This window comes from Lynx canadensis, chromosome C2, assembly GCF_007474595.2.
Source record: "Lynx canadensis isolate LIC74 chromosome C2, mLynCan4.pri.v2, whole genome shotgun sequence".
Taxonomy (NCBI): domain Eukaryota; kingdom Metazoa; phylum Chordata; class Mammalia; order Carnivora; family Felidae; genus Lynx; species Lynx canadensis.
The window spans coordinates 26,892,971-26,910,914 of NC_044311.2; the positions used below are offsets into that span (position 1 = coordinate 26,892,971).

A 17,944-nucleotide genomic window follows, 5' to 3' on the forward strand; every position below is an offset into this window, starting at 1 on the left:
TATCAGACAGCACCAATGCTCCAGAGACTGTAAATTATTGCCAAAGCTCAGCTATGCATCACCTACAGGAGAGGGTGGTTCCTCTTCAAGGCCAGTCATGGTTATTTCCCAGCAAGAAAGATAGTTTGGACCTGTCAGACAACCTCTTATTTCTCTTCAGTCAGGTAGAGTTTCTATGACTCACATTCTAATAGTGCTTGTCTTTGGTAAATCTTGCCACCCACACTGGCATGAGACTAACAATATTAAAGAAAATTCAATTTCCAGTGAAATATGGTGTGCACAGACTACAAAACAAAATTCCTTAAGCCAGCCGAACCAAATCCTTTTGGTGCAAAATTCCTATTTCCTTTGTGGTCTTTTCTTCCACCCAAATTCTTCTTGTTAACAGACTTCAAAAATGTATCTTTTGAGGACTTGGAAGCCAACTTGAAGAGTTGTCTTAAAGACAAGATGATTTTAGGATGAGTAAGGATAATATCTATGGGAGGTCTGAACACATCAATAATGTTTAAATTCGTGAGTTCAGTATCACACACATACATGCACACTTGCACACACACACACACACACACACACACACACACACACACACAGCTAGTTGGTCACCTTGAAGATGTTATTCATTTAGAAAATCAGGAAGTTAAAGGAAAGAATTCTTTAACCTGCCTTTCCTATGTGAACTTTATACTACATAATCAAATAATAGTTGAGGCAAAGTTTCTCTTTATAAATGATTTCCAACAAATAAATGAAGAAGAAAAGTGAGAATAAGAATATTACCTTTTGCAACCCCTAAATAACTAAATCATCTGAACATTAAGCATGTATAGTGGCTCAGGGTACAAAAGAGACAATCAAACATTATGTGCGTCCTAATGAAGAATATATCACCAACTGTGAAATGATCTTGCTAAAACAATTAAGTCTGAATCTCACAAAGCCTCAAGATCCAAACACCAATTTATAGGAATAAGAGGACCGAGACACATGTTAAAAGGGGAATATAATCAACAAATCTAGACTGTGGGCAGCTACAGGAGTAATTCTCATGTTTCTAGAACAAATAATTGCAAAGAGAAAAACAAGAGATATGAAGAGGAAACCTGTAAATTAAAAGACTCAAAAAGCAAACCTTAAAACAAAACAAAAAAAAAACAACAGGCAAAACTATAGAATTCAGTCTCAAGTCTAGCACACTTGGATTATAAAACTGTAAGGAAAAATAAGGAAGTAAATATCATAAAGTTAAGATAGTGCTTTGTCACGAGGGAAGGATGAGTTGAGACTGGGACAGAACATGTGGAGGAAAATCTCTGTCTTCTGACATGAATGGTGGTTTTAAGGACATTAGCTTTATAATTCACTAAGCTGTATAACCACTGGTTAAAGACAGAAAGCCTGTAGAACATAAATATTGCAATATAACAAGATAATGGGGAGAAAAAAACTATAATAATACCAATTTGCCTCATGTACATCAATAGATCTGTAAATTGCATGATTCTTATCAAAAGCTTTGAAGGTGCATCAAGTAATTACAAAAACAGTGTTAAAAAGAGGGAATATAGTGGCAATTCTTTTCCCTTTGACTGGAATGTAATTTACTCTGCTGGATGAAAATCCCGTGCATACCAAGCCATGTGTTATTTACCAAGAAAAGTCTGAAACTTTGTCTCCTATCCTGTCATTAAGAAACAAAATGTTAGGGGCACCTGGGTGGCTCAACTGGTTAAGCAGCCAGCCCTTGGTTTGCTCAGGTCATGACCTCATGGTTTGCGGGTTCAAGCCCTGCAGTAGGGCTCCACACTGGCAGTGCAGAGCCTGCTTGGGATTCTCTTACTCCCTCTCTCTCTCTGCCTCACCTCTCCTCTCTCGTTCTCTCGCAAAATAAATAAACCTTAAAAAAAAAGAAACAAAACATTAAAAGACAAAAACAAATCTGTTCTCTTAAACTGCAAAAGTGCAAGAATTCCACACATCAGGTCGTGAAAAGAATATAAACGGTTTCTGATGCCATAGAACAATATTAAATTTCACTTCCACACTTTCGTATATACTTGGCCTCAAAGCCAAACTGTATAATATGTCACATCCTAATTTATTAGTTGACAAATCAAACTTATTACAGAATTAAAAGTAAATTAAGCAGCATGCATTCATTGTTAATTGGGGAATACTCAAGATTTGTCTCCATACATTACTGACATTCAGAAGCGTATTTAAAAAAAACTTCATAATACAATAGCTATATAATTTTGCTTCGGTTCGCTCAATTACAATATACCATAAAAATGATTTAAAAAATAAATTCAAAAAGGATTTGAAAGATTACATATTTCTATGAAAGGGGTTCCACAACTTCTTTTTTTAAAGGCTGAGGGAAGAAGAGTCTGGCAAATGCTCGTCTACAGAATAACTCCCCTCTTGACCTGTGTATAGAATCTATCATAATCTGATCCCATTTGCCCTTTACCTTCTTCCTATCCCAGCTATTTTATCCCCACGAATTTCTTGGGCCCTAAAACCTCTCTGACATTAAATGTCATACTATTTTCCAAATCTGCCCAATCTCTCCACAGCTTTCATTTGCATATGCTCTTTCCTGACCTTTTTCTCTAATTCCATCTATCAGGCTCCTATCCATATATTGGGTCCCAGTGCAACGGTCTGCTTTTGCTGTTTTTGCCTGGCAGAGTGAGTCAGTCTCTCCTCGGTGGTCCCTCAACCTGTGTCTTGACTTCTGTTACTGAAAATATAGCACCATATTGTAACTGATCATTTGGAACATCTGTCTCCACCCAGGATTGTCAGGTAAAACACAGGGTAACCCGTTAAATTTGAATTTCAGCTAAGCAACCAATAACATTTTAGTAGAAGTATATCCATGCAATATTTGGGACATACTTATGCTAAAAATTTTTGTTGTTTGTCTGAAATTCAAATGTAACTGAGCTCCCTATATTTTTATTTACTAAGTCTGGCAACCCTAGCTTCCACCATAACATCATGAACAACTTAAAAACTATGTTTTCTGGGGTACCTGGGTGGCTCAGTCAGTTAAGCATCCGACTTCAGCTCAGGTCATGATCTCACAGTCGTGGGTTCGAGCCCTGATTCAGGTTCTGTGCTGATAGCTTAGAACCCGGAGCCTGCTTCGGATCCTGTGTCTCCCTCTCTCTTTCTGCTCCTCCCCCGCTCACTCTCTCTCCCTCTCTCAAAAATAAACATTAAAATTTTTGGAAAAAAAAGCCCCTATGCTTTCTTAAGATGCCATTTTGGGGGATGTGTGTGTGTGTGTCTGTATATGTGTACGTGTGTGTGTACATGTGTATAATTGTCTACATTCTAGATGGATACAAAGGAAACTATTAATAATGGTTATCTCTGAGAAGAAGCAGTGACTTTCTCTTCTGTACTATTTAACTTTCTATCATTAACATATATTAATATTGCAATAAGAACTCATTTTTTAAAAAAATATCACAAGCAACTTGAGAGGAGGAATAATTATTCCTCTTTATATCCTCATAATGGTTGGCATATTTCCATAGTTTTCAGCAAATGTGAATGGAATAAATGGACAATTGAAGTGAGACTCTTATGAGAGCACTTTGTGAACTCTGCACTGCCATTTGTTGAGCAAATACCTATTGAGCACTTACAGTGGCCCATGTACTGTTCTTAACGGCAGCAATAAAGCACTTTTAAAAATGCACTAACAATCTAATACTGCAGCTTTTAAATAATGCTTCCCAGGCTTTCGACTAATGGATTTTCACGAGGTCATATGGTTGTATCCAGTCTTTGATTATATAGTTTCATTTTCCTCGTTGACCACAAACCAGACAAAGACCCAATCTTGTGGAGTTCACATCCCAGTGGAAATAGGCAAATGATAAGAAAGTAAACAAATATAGGGGTACCTGGGTGGCTAAGTCTGTTAAGCGTCAGACTCTGGATTTTGGCTCAGGTCATGATCTCACGGTTCGTGGGTTCGAGTCCCGCATCAACTCTGTGCTGAGGGTGGAGCTTGCTTGGGATTCTCTGTCTCCCTCTCTCTCAGCCCTTCCCTTACTTGTTTTCTCTCACTCTCTCTCTCTCAAAATAAACTTTTTTAAAACTTCTGAAACAAAAGAAAATAAACAAATACAGAAATAAGATAATTGCAGGCAGTTATAAAAGTCTTCTAAAGACAACCATAGAGGGTAAGGTGATGAAAAATGAAGACTTCTCTGAGGTGTTATTTGAGATGAGATCTCACTGATGAAAAGGAGTCAGTCTGAGACAATCTGGAAGAACTTCAGAGCAAATGCAAAGCAAGTCAAGGATAGTGAGGAGGAACAAGTTAGTAGTGTTTGAGAAACAGAAAAAAAGGCCCCAAGCTGCAAATCAAAACAGTGCCAGGGGCTTCACAAAAGAAGATATATGCATATGAAGATGTGCTACCATTGGCATGCAGACAAATGTAAATTAAGACTACAATCTGATATCTCTACACATCCACTAGAGCAACAAAAATTTTTAAATCTGGGGGTGACCTTGAGCCTTCAGGAGAGAGATGGGGAGTCTCTGGAGGCTGCGTGTCTTGGGCAGTGCCCGAGGAGGCTGAGCTCTGTTGCTACGAATCCCAGTGGTCAGACTTGGCTCGTGTCTCAGCATTTCTCCAGGACTGACCTGCCCCAGGATGGTGTAGAACACAGCACATTCAACCCAACCGCCGTTGGGGTTCCAAGGCTGCATCTCTCCCCTGGACTGGTGAGAGGGTTGGCAGTGTTTTGCTCCTGGGCCTAATTCCAGCTGCTTATTTGAATCCTGGTTCTGTGATGAACTACCCCTGACTGCAGCCCTCAGTCTCCATAGTCACTGGGGCCTTGGACAAGTGGTTACTATGGTCGAGGAGATGCTTTACAAAAAGCTGCCAAGGCAGGTGTTTGGGCCCTCTCGGCTTCCACCTTTGTTGGGCTTTGTTATTTCAACTGTCATGATGTGGGCATCTGCAAAGCTGTTGCCACACCGTGGAAGCTCTGACCTTTTTGACTCAACACCTTGAGAACTGATTGTACACCTCTTTGCCTCTGCTCTGTCACACCATTCAACTCACGATAAAGAGGCCATAACAGGTAAGTCCAATGGTGAGACAAACCTCTTCTCCTAATCACCTGGTTATTTTTAGAATTTAGTCTTTGGGGAAAAGGTTCAAGAGGAATTGTATCCAAGAAATTTGGAGACCGGGTTCCTTATTCTGGTGAGCTTATGGGGTTGTCTCCCAGCTTCTCACAAGACTCACAGGATAACTAAACATCATATATGAGCTTTTTGCCTTTTAGCTAATCAAACTCTTGAAGGGAATTCAGCTTTATTGCTATCAATAAATGATCAAACTTCTGTATTTGTCCTGGGAATGACAGAGAAAGGGAAAGATTGTTAACTCATAAGTAAAGACTTTGCAGAAAATCAGTCAGTGTTTATTTTTTTTATGGTTTTTTTTTATTTTTATTTTTTATTTTTTGAGAGAAAGACAGAGTGTGAGCAGGGGAGGGGCAGAGAGAGAGCAAGACACAGAATCTGAAGCAGGCTCCCGACTCTGAGCTGTCAGCACAGAGCCCATCGTGGGGCTCGAACTCACAAACCATGAGATCATGACCTGAATGGAAGTCAGGTGCTTAACCAACTGAGCCACCCAGGTGCCCCAGTGTTTAATTTTTAAAAACTTCTCTCTCTCTCCAGTCGATACCAGTAACAGATGGTTACATGTCCTCGGAAAACCTTAAAATGAGGAAATACTGATATTTCACATTACTAATTTCTAAATCCTGGAAAGAAGAGCCTGGAGAGCTTGAGTATAGAGAAGTTCCATGCAGGAAAGAGGCCCCTTTAGAGATGGATCAAAATATTACAGATTCTAAACAGATTTAATCTTAAAATGCAGTTATTTTACTTGTCCTAAAATAATCTGCCTACAAATATAAAACTGTAAGTAAAAAATTGTTATTTTCACACTCTAGGAATCTTTAATGTGAAAATGTTTTCTATGAGAAGAAAGTTTTTTAAAAAAATAAAATGCTATATGGGGCCCCTGGGGGGCTCAGTCAGTTAGCATCCAACTTTGGCTCAGGTCATGATCTCACAGTTCGTGGGTTCGAGCCCTAACCTACATTGGGCTGTGTGCTGGCAGCTCAGAGCCTGGAGCCTGCTTTGTATTCTGTCTCCCTCTCTTTGCCCCTCTCCCACTTGTGCTCTGTCTGTCTGTCTGTTTCTTCCTCTCTCTTTCAAAATAAATAAACACTAAAAAATTTTTTTAATAAAAAAATAAAATGCTATATAATAATTTTTTTTTTAATCTGACAATATCAAGTGTTGGTGAGAATGTGGAAGAATTGAAAAATCTCATACCAGCTGGTAGGAATATAAAATGGTATAACCACTACAAAAAATAACTGAGCAGTTTTCTTATAAAGTTAAATATACATTTTATCATATAATCACATATATTTGTGTGTATGTGCATGTATATGTATGTGTATATACCAAAGAGAAATGAAAATACATGTCCACACAAAACCTGTACACAAATGTTCATATAAGCTTTACTTATAGTAGCAAAATGCTGGAAACAGCCCAAATTTCCAACTGCAAGGAAATGGATCGACTAATTGTGGTATATCTGTACAATGGAATACAACACAGCAATCAAAAGAAGAAAAACTGATACACACAATAACACATAAATCTCAAGACCATTCTACAAAGCCCAATAAGGTAGACACCAAACAGAACATACTGTATGATTCCATTGATATGAAACTTTGGAATAGGCAAAGCTAGTTTACAGTCATATCAATAGTATACTGGGGACAAAAGTGGAGGTGGAGTGGGGAAATTAACTGCAAAGAGTATGAGGGAACTTTTTGAGGTGATGGAAATATTCTCGATCTTGATTGTGGTGATGGCGATAGCAGTATAGACATTTGTCAAAACCCAAGCAAACTTGGGTTCCATACGGGTACATTTTATATGTGAATTACAGTTCAATAAAGTTGATATTTTAAAATGTGCTACAAGAAACTATGTATTAAAAGTGCTGAGGGGCGCCTGGGTGACTCAGTCGGTTAAGCATCCAACTCTTAGTTTCGGTTCAGGTCATGATCTCACGTTTAGTGAGTTCGAGCCCTGCATCAGACTCTGTGCTGATGGGGCAGAGCCTGCTTGGGATTCTCTCTCTCTCTCTCTCTCTCTCTCTCTCTCTCTGTCTCTGTCTCTCTCTCACTCTACCCCTCCCCCACTCATACTTGCACTCTCTAAGTAAATAAATAAATAAACTTAACAAAAAATTACTTAAAAAAAATTTTAAAGGGCTTAAAAACTTGAGTGATAAAAGATGAGGGGAAAAATTGGCATGCTTTCTGGAAAAAGGATTTTGAAGGGGAGAGACACCAGTCCAAGGAGAGTAAAGCACAGGAAGGAAGGCCAAGAGTAAGGAATTCAGACAGTGGGAGAAAAGAAAAGATTATTCCTTTATCAAAAAATTAATTTCAAAATATAGCAATATTGCTGAGGGTTTGGGCTTTTATTACTTTCTCAACATTGTTTAGCAGCAATAAGGCACTTTAAGAAATGCACCAATGATTAAATATTGCAGCTTTTAAATAATATTCCTCAAGCTTTTGCCTAATGGATTTTAAGGAGGTTGAATGGTTGTATCTAGTCCTTGACCTACACTGTTTAATTATCCTTATCGACTGACTCATGAAATTCTATCATGTGCAGTGGCATGCTATAAATGAAGCTTTGTTCCTTTTGTGAAATTGAGAGCTCTCTGCCTTTCCTCCTGGCTCGTGATCAAGAATTGGACTGCATCTTCTCCCACTGCCTGAGACAGAAACCTAACAAGACAAATGACCATGAAAAAGACATCTTGATATTCCATCAGAAATCCAGATTAGCATCTCTTATGTAAGATTTTTTAAAAAATATGCAATGAAGGGCACCTGGCTGGCTCAGTTGGAAGAGCATGTGACTCTTGATCTTGGGGTCGTGGGATGGAGCCCCTGTTGGGTGTAGAGATTACTAAAAAAATAAATACATAAACTTAAAAAAAATTAAAAAAACCAAAAATAAAAACACACAATGAAACTAGATTTTAGGAGTGCCTGGGTGGCTAAATCGGTTAAGCATACGACTTCGGCGCAGATCACGATCCCATGGGTTTGTGAGTTGGAGCTCCTTGTCGGCCTCTGTGCTGACAGCTCAGAGCTTGGAGACTGTCTCAGATTCTGTGTCCCTCTCTCTCTCTGTGCCTACCCCGCTCGTGCTCTGTTGCTCTCTCTCTCAAAAAGTAAATAGACTTAAAAAATTAAACAAACAAACAAAAAACCACCTAGATTTTAGAATCAGGACCAGCCACACCAGCAGGAAGAAAGGTGGCTGGGAAGTAGGGGGTGATTTCTGGACAGTTGGAAGACAGGACTGCCTCTTAAAATGTACCCCTTTTGCTGACTGGTGGCCAAGAATCTGCAAGACGGTGTCATTCTTGTAACTCGAGGCATTTTTAAAACAGATGACCTTTAGGGGTCCCTGACCTTTAGGGACCCCTTTAGGATCATTCTCTTATGGAAGGTGAGAACCCAAACCACTTACATTCATACAGCTTACTCTCTACATTAACGTGACTTTACTATTCCACCGGCATCATCAGTATGATTTTGCTGTTTTAGGAAACTCAAACATTTAACCTTTTAAAACAGCATTTGAAAACTTAAGGTTCAAGGGCTAAAACAGGCCTGTATACATGTTTACTCAGAACTCCTGGTGTTGTATTTGTATGTATACATATATATAACATGCTTTTTATGAACATATGTATGTATATATACATATATATTAAGAAAGGGTATAAAAGGCTCAGTGGTGGTATCCTCTCTAGCTCACCCATCCAAGTAAACTCTTCCTTTCAACTACCTTTGGTCTTTTTTTTTTTTTTTAATTTTGGTTAACTTTTTTCTTAAGTTTATTTATTTATTTTGAGAGAGAGAGAGAATGTGTTTCGGAGGCAGAAAGAGAGGGAGAGAGGGAGTCCCAAGCAGGCTTTGCATGGCCAATGCAGAGCCCAGTGTGGGGCTTCATCTCATGAATTGTGAGATCAAGACCTAAGCCGAGATCAAGAGTCAGAGGCTTAACTGACTGATCCACCCAGGTGCCCCTGTTTTATTTATTTATTTATTTATTTTTAAAGTTATGTTAGTTTTAGAAAACTGATAATATAAATTATTCTTGTCCAGATAAATACAATTTAATTGTGTCCAGCGAAATGCAATTGGTTGTTGCATAGATGAATAGACAGGTCCACTTGGTGGATCCATTTTGCACCTATTTGGAAAATTCATTTCAGAATTCTTTATGCCCTGTAAGTTTCTGCTCTTAATAAACTGTCTCTTGAACTGGTTGTAACATCTTACTGGTTACCTTATTAACGACTTAAAGAAAATATTTGACACATGTACATTTTATAGTTGATTTTATCTTTTTAAAAAAATTAACTTTGGGGGCTCCTGGGTGGCTCAGTCAGTTGCGCATCCAACTCTTGATCTCTTCTCAGGTCATAATCTCGCACTTCATGATATCAAGCCCCGCGTTGGGCTCTGCACTGTTTGCACAGAGCTTACTTGGGGTTCTCTGTCTCCCTCTCTCTCTCTGCCCCTACCCCACTTGCACTCTATCTCTTTCGCTCTCTCAAGAAAAAATCTTTTAAATATACATAATTTGGGATATCAAGAGGAGAAAGTTGAGTGAGGCATTACATAATTGCAGTTCCTGATGTGTTGGCATCTTTGATTCTTGCCAGGTCTCTCTCTTGTTTGTTTACATTCATAATTTCCTTTTATCCTTATACCTCCCATTCTTTCCCCACCCCAACCCCAGAAAACTGTTTTAATGTGTGTAATACATATCTTTTTCTTTGAATGCATTCATGCTTTTTAATTGAGGTCAGATATATATTTTAAAGTGCATAAAGTCTCTTAATCTTAGGTATAAAGCTCAGTGAATCTCCATGTAATTACCTCCCAGACATAGAATATTTCCAACACTCTGTTAAGGTCCCCTTGTGCCCCTTCTCAGGCAATATTAGCGGGCAATACAGCTATCACCTGCCCCTCCCCACTCAGAGGTGCCACTATTCAGTTTCTATTGCTATAGATTAGTTTTGCATGTTTTTGAATATTTTACATGTTCTTGGACATGTCATACAGTATATGCTCTTCATCATCTGCCTTCTTTCACTCACCATTATGCCTCTAAAATTCATCCATGTAGGAGTAGTTTATTCATTTTCTATTGCTGAGTAGTATTCATTTTATAAATCTACCACAAGGTATTCATTCTCTTATGGAAGGTGAGAACCCAAACCATTTACATTCATACAGCTTACTGTCTACGTTAATGTGACTTTACTATTCCATTGGTATCATCAGTATGATTTTACTGCTTCAGTAAACTCTTGTCCAGGAAGATAAAAATTGCAAACCACTTTTTTACTCATTCCAGCAACTTCCTGAAAGAAACTCATCAAACAATAATTTATACTTTTCGTCGCTTTAAACCCTTTGCTTTGCCTTGCTGGGTCTATCAGTCCTAAACTATTGCATCATTACCCTTACCTAGTTTTAACCAAGATCCACTTCCTTATGTTGAAAGACTCCCCTCAAAGCAGACTTCGAAATGTCAGTAACTATCTTGCCTTTGTTTGCCCTTCCCACCACGAAGCACTACAAAGATTTTGTGAGGGTAGTTCTTGACTCAATTTTGCCTTTTTTTTTTTTTAACTCAGTTTTGTCTTATCAATAGTTGATTTGGCAATAATTTATGGAACCATCATTCAACAAGGGGCATTTGGCTTATCTCTCATTTTTGGCTTTTACAAATAAAGCTGCTTTGAACTTTCTTATACTGGATTTTTTATGGAAGTATCCATCCATTTTTGTTAGATAGGTAGCTAGGAGTGGGCTTGTGTGCTTGTATTCTTGTGTGTGTGTGTGTGTGTGTGTGTGTGTGTGTGTGTGATTTTTAAAGTGGTTTTATGGAGATATAATTCACATACCACACAATGTGTCCTTGTGTTCTAATTTACCTAAATGGTATCATGTTATATACCTCACTTAAAAAATTTGAAGATTTTACATAAAATCAAGCTTTCCAGCTTTTCTTGAAAAACTAAGAGAACTGGGACACCTGGGTGGCCCAGTCGGTTAAGCGTCTAATTCATGATTTCGCCTCAGGTCATGATCCCAGGGTCGTGGGATTGAGCCCTGCATCGGGCTCTGTACTGAGTGTGGAGCCTCCTTGGGATTCTCCCTCTCTCTCTCTCTCTCTGTCTCTCTCAAAACAAACAAACAAACAAACAAACAAACAAACAAACAAAAACCCTGGAGCGCCTGGGTGACTCAGTCGGTTAAGCATTTGACTTTGGCTCAGGTCATGATCTTGTGGTCAGTGAGTTCAAGCCCCGCATCGGGCTGTGTCCCGACAGCTCAGAGTCTGGAGCCTGACTCAGATTCTGTGTCTCCCTCTCTCACTGCCCCTCCCCTGCACATGCTCTGTCTCTCTCTCTTAAAAATAAATAAAGCTTTTAAAAATTTGTCTTTAAATATTGAAATAACTGGCAATACCAGGTCAGCATTCCCTTCCTCATCACAGTATGTGACTGGAGCTGAGAAGGAGCTATCTACCCCCTCTCCTCGTTTAAGTCATCCGTCTACTCCAGTGGGAATTTTAGTTGGTAATCGCTGTTCTAAGTACAGGCCTTGGAAGGGTAACTCTTTAAGCGCTTATTAATTTTATTTCAGACAAGAACAGGTTTTACTGGAAGCAATAGGACCACCAGGAGACCCCTCTGCCACTGATGTTGGGAGGCAGCAAAGACAGAGAGCAAAGATGACTTAAGACATCTTGATCTATTTTGCAATTCTCTCTAGAAAGAGACTGGCAGTGGCAAAAGGAGAAGCATGATTATAGAAAAAGACCCAAGTCAGTCTCCCTCATTTGTTATTGCCATAAGCAACGTTTATGGAACATTTTTTGCATATAGGGTGTTGTAGATGCAAGGAAGAGTTAAAATAGCTCCCTACTGCTAAACCAGAAGAGTTTAATCTAATCCATATGTTATAAAAAAAAAAAAGTCATTGAAGACTAATAATACAGCTTTTCTATTATGCCGGTAGGTATGAGAACAGAGCAGAAGAGAAATCAAATACACTTCTACACAATCAATGGGGTTCATTGACTCCAAGGGCTGGACAAGACTCTATGCTAATTGAAAAAATATTTTACTCTTCCGAATGGGTTTTGGTTATTTTTTTCCCAGCCTAGAAAGAGAATGTCTGTGTTTGGGCAGTATGTTTGTACTTGGTATAATTAACAAAAGGAAGTGGTCTGTCTGTGCCTCATACAGGGAATTGCAAAAGGGCAGCCACTTCTTCCCCTCATCCAGGGGAAAGAGAAATTGACTTTTTATTTCCCTTCCTTAGAAACCTGTGCTGGGGTACCTGGGTGGCTCAGTCGGTTAAGTGTCCGACTTCAGCTCAGGTCATGATCTCATGGTTCGTGAGTTCGAGCCCTGCATCGGGCTCTGTGCTGACCTATCAGAGCCCGGAGCCTGTTTCGGATTCGGTGTCTCCCTCTCTCTCTGCCCCTCTCCCACTTGTGCTCTCTCTCTGTCTCTCAAAAATGAATAAATGTTAAAAAAAAAAAAGGTGCAGAAATTGCCTAACCCTTTCATAAATGAAATTTGACTCTACCTGTTTGTCTTGATATGACAGTCTTAGGATAACTGAATGATCCATGGGGCAAAAAAGGGAGGCTTTAACCACCCATCCTCATGGCAGCTCAGCCAATCATGTGCACTGAACCTTAGAAACACCAGCACTACACACAGAAGGAGGAGGGTAGCTAACAGAACAGAACGAAACACCTAAGATGCTGGGGGAACTCTGGTAATATGGAATTTTCTGCTTGTCCCTGTAGCTAAGAGGATACTGCCTTCTAAAAGGGGAAGGGAGGGAGACTGCCTGGGTTGCACTTACATTGTTTAAGAGCCAAATAAGTCATACCCACCATCATTTGTCATGGAGCTTGATGAGAATCAAATGACTCCATCAGATGTCAGTCATGAAGACAGACAAATGAGACAGCTTGTTATGCCAGACTAGTTCTTAGCCGCCCAGAACAACCTTGGGTTTTGCAGGCAGCATTTGACTTCCAGGTGTTCAAAATGTGTGATCCTCAATTCTTCAGGCCGGAGCCTGTTGCTTTTACCTTCTTCTCCAGAGCAGTACAGGTCCACCATGCTACAAAATCGAGAGTGCTGAGTCTCAAGCTCCACTCTCTACTCAGCCTCCCTTTCTCTGACCCTCTGCGATGCCTTCCCAGGTTCCCAGCGTGTCTGCCCCATCTCCAGCTTCAGCCCATCAGTCAACCTGGACTCCCATATTTCAACCCACAGATGTGTGTTCTAATTCATCACCAGTCTTTTGTCTAATTCATCACCAGTCAGCCCAAATTCCCTGGCTCTCCTCTTGAGAACTATCTCAATTAGTAGACAGGTCAAGTCTCCTGCCTCCCATGTAGGTTTTGGAAAAAATTAAAATGAAAGGCATCTCAAGATATTATTCCAATCTAATTCAAAAGCCTGCAGTGCTTTATATAATTTTCTCTGTTTCTTAAAAACTTTATTGGCTGCTTTCTGTATGCCAAGCACAGGGCTAAATGTTAGTTTGGGCATTATCTTATTGAACTGGCATTTCTATGTTTCTAGGGATGTATCTTCAATAAGTTAATGCTTGGAACAGTTCAGAAGGTTACAATTACGGATTCATTTATGTTTTTTAAATGCAAAGTATAAGCCAATTTCCTAAACTACCTCAGTCATCAGCTCTAGTGGACTAAAATCAAGTAGACCTTTATGGGTGAATTTGTGGGAAACATTAAGGATATAAAATACATTTAGGCAATATTAGAAAGGCATCATAGAGAGAATTGGTTTAATGCCCTCCATTTTCTGTGCAATAATCTGTAGCTGCTGCCCCTCAAAACTTAACAGTTTCAGTAGGGCAAGACATTTCTTGAGGTCATAACCACACTTAAACATTTACATTGCACTCTACGATTTAATAAGTTCATCCAACTCGGTTTCCCCGTGGAGTCAGCCCAGTGACCCATGTGTAGAAGTGCTAGATAAAGCTGATCTCTGGATGAAGCAACCCCACAGAACACAGGAGAGGTAGGGGCTCCCATAGTCTGTCCCATGACTAGCTCCGTGACCATAGTAAGAGTTACAACTTCTTCCTGATAAGCCCATCAAAAGTTGAAATGTAAGTCGAAAATGCATTTAATACATCTAACCTACCAAGTGTCAGAGTTCAGTCTCACCTAGCTTAAACATGCTCAGATCACTTACATTAGCCTACAGTTGGACAAAATCACCTAACACAAAGCCCATGAATAGCTCACGTTTAAAAAAAAAAAAAAGAGTCACAACTTTTTAGAACTGCCTTTCACAAACCATAAAGTTACGGGATGTATCTAAAATTCTAAGTCTTGGGGCGCTTGGGTGGCTCAGTTGGCTAAACATCTGACTCTTGATTTCAGCCCAGGTCATGATTTCATGGTTCATGAGTTTGAGACCCCACATCAGGCTCTGTGCTGACAGTGCAGAGCCTGCTTGGGATTCTCTCTCTCCCCTCTCTCTCTGCCCCTACCCCACTTGTTCTCTCTCTCTCAAAATAAATAAATAAACTTAAAAAAAATTTTTTTAGGGGTGCCTGGTGGCTCAGTTGGTTGAACGTCTGACTTTGGCTCGGGTCATGACCTCACAGTCCGTGAGTTCAAGCCCTGCGTCGGGCTCTGTGCTGAAAGCTCAGAGCCTGGAGCCTGCTTCGGATTCTGTGTCTCCCTCTCTCTCTGCCCCTCCCCCATTTGTGCCCTATCTCTCTCTCTCTCACAAATAAGTAAGCATTAAAAAAGGTTTTTAAATTTTTTTAATAAAAAAAACTCTAAGTCTTTTCAAATCTGACATTCTGATCCCATTAATCTTTCATCACACAAGGTATATAGTTACCAAGCTGAAACATCTTTGGAGGCCAGGCCAAAGAAATGAAGTGGCTGAATATGATGTTGAAGACAAGGGGGAGGAGGGGGGTACTTGGGAAGGGAGGACTTTACTATCAACTCCCCTTCATTACATTCTACATTCTCAGATATGGACAACTTCAGGTTTTCCATCTTGTACAAAGGACTAAGTAAGCATAGCCTCAAGTCAGGGCCCCTGCCCCCAGCACCTGCTTCCAACTACAGTGCCATACTCAGGCCCCTCAATTATAGAACCCCTGATGCTGCAGCTGGCCAAGGACAAGTATTGGGAGTGGTTGGACTTTGGCAAACTGGAGACCATGTACCCCATCTGGAGCCCTCAGATCACATTTACTAGCTCTGTGTGCCCAGCTCCCAGACCCTACGTGCCTTGCTGCTAGTGTTTCACCCCTGTGACCTTTGGAGGTTTGTTCTTGGGCCCTGGAGTTAATCCCTGATAAAGACAAGTGCCTACAGATTGTGGCCTCCCCTCTTCCTGGTCATCCATGGCCAATGGGGTAAAGGTTATAAAAACCCATTTCTTTTACCTCTAGGAAAGATAAACTCTGAAGTATCAATTATGCTGTAGTGGTCCCAGTGGAATCAGGCTGTCCGGCATGTCACCTGAAATCATATCCTTGTTTGGCTTCTTCCCCTGCCTTATTTTGCTTCCTGACCCCTTTATCAGTTTCTGTCAGAAAGCACTTTCTTAACTAATTACTTGCACCCAAATCCTTGCGTCAGGCACTGCTTCTGGGAGAACCCAACTTATAATAGGATCTAAATGCATTTATACGCAACTTTTAAGAAAGGTTACTGTTCTGTCAAAGTATATCAGAGAAGCAAACTTAGCCAGTAAACTGCCGTCTCTGGCTTAGTCTAAGAAAAAGTTTTATTCCTTCTGGTGAAGAAAGCAGGGACTCAACAGAGGTGCTGAAGAATTTCACAAAGATGTTGAGAGACTCCAGAGACCTGTATGGCTATTATAGCCTATGGCTATTATAGGCTGTTAGGTTTCCTAATGCATTTGGTTCTTTCTGCTCTGTATATCAATACCTGCTATAAAGATTAGAGAACAGGAACAAAGTGGCTAATTCTTGGGCTGCTTTATGATGCAGAGTAGAAACTACTTACTCTTTCCATATTTTAAAGACTCCATCGTGTTCTTTGTATTAACAATGCTTGGCCTTTATTTAGTGTAACATAGCCTTCCAAGTGCTTTCCATGATCTTATGCAACTCCTACAATATCTCTGTAAGGTAGTGTTATTATCCCTATTTCACAGATGAGGAAACTGAAGCTCTGAGATTTAAGTCAGACAAATACAATTCTAAAATACGATTTTTTTTCCAGCCTATAGAAAGTTGGTAAAAGACTTCTTAGAATCAGAGAGTAGTAGGAGAAGAGCCTGTGAAAATTGAGACAAACAGAGAATTAGAAGCGAATATACAAAGAGAAAATTGGATGTTTACAGGAGAAACCAAAGAAGTTGATATTGTGAAGAGTTGGGAGAATAAGCAAAATGGAGAGAAGACATGAAATGGTGTGGCTCATAAAAAAAGTGGAAAAATGGAGAGAGGAAAGTTTGGGGAGGGGTGAGGACAAAGACCCTCTCATGAAGAGAAGTGGGAAAGAGCAGGAAGGGTCAGAATTGAGGCTGGCAGGTGAGTTCTGACAGTGACAAAGGCCATAAACAATGCCGGTGAGATGTCAAGACAGTGCCAACAGAGGCATGAAAGAAGTCCAGAGAGCTGTCCTGCCAGCGCTGGAAAGGGCAAAGAGCTAACAAACTGGACCAAGATTGGGCCATGCCAGGCACAGAGAGGTCTGTGATGGGCAACAGGCAGAAGCAAACAGCAGAGTCCGTGAGCCGATAAGGAAGCAAAGAGTGCTTAGCAAGCTAGGATCAGGCAGCTCTCAGGTTTTAGGGATTCCACCCAAAATGTTAGTTCCAAAGGATCAGCCATACTGGGCAGGGACTATGGCTTGGGAGAAATGAGAGGTGTCGGAAACTGAGGTCCGAGCCACACAGATCAAGTCTGAGCTACAGGCCTGACAGGTTACTAATGTGGCCCTATAATTTTTTCCTATTTGCTGGTCAGTTTGATCTCAAACCCTGAGGTCAGCTTTGAGACTGTGGAGCACAGTGATTAAAAGTATAGACCCCCAGAGCTAGTCAGTGTCGGTTCAAATCCTGGTTCTGCCACTTGCTAGCTGTATGACCTAGTGCATCAGTTTCCCCATCTGTGAATTGGGTCTAATAATACTATGTACTTCATAGAGTTATTAGGAGAATTGAGCTAATATATGCAAAGTGGCTAGAAGAGTGGCTCATATATGGTAAACATGATGTAAATGTCAACAGTTCTTTAGGGTGGAGGCTGCAAATGGTATAGGAGGAGGGGCTACGTGGCCAGGAAAACTGGCAAGCCATTACAAATGGGATGCTTGGAAAAATGCTTAAAAACAGAATTGGTATAGTATCTTACCAAAGGCTGTTGGATGCCATCAGAAAGGGATTACGGACATTCTGACAAAAAAATCAGTCAGATTTGATAGTTTCATTTTTCTCTGTGGCCTTGAAACTTCACTAGGTTCAGAACACATTCCGAGTCTTTGAGAGTCTTTAAAAGGTCAGGAACTTGGCAATAAGCCTACACTTTGTCAGCCCTTGCTCTTTATTTATTCTGTGCAAAAACAAAGAACTTCAATTCTATAAATGCCATGAGTCTAACAAACCAGGATATTTTCTATAATCTGTCCCGAGTCCTTCAACCTCCACCTAGAATTACATGTGCCTCCCAGTCAGAGAAAAAATGGA

At 40.2% G+C, this 17,944-nt stretch overlaps 1 pseudogene; it reads left to right on the forward strand.

The window, feature by feature from the left end:
- Positions 1-4,549: 4,549 nt before the first annotated feature.
- Positions 4,550-5,031, forward strand: LOC115523518 (annotated as a pseudogene).
- The last annotated feature ends 12,913 nt before the right edge of the window (positions 5,032-17,944 follow it).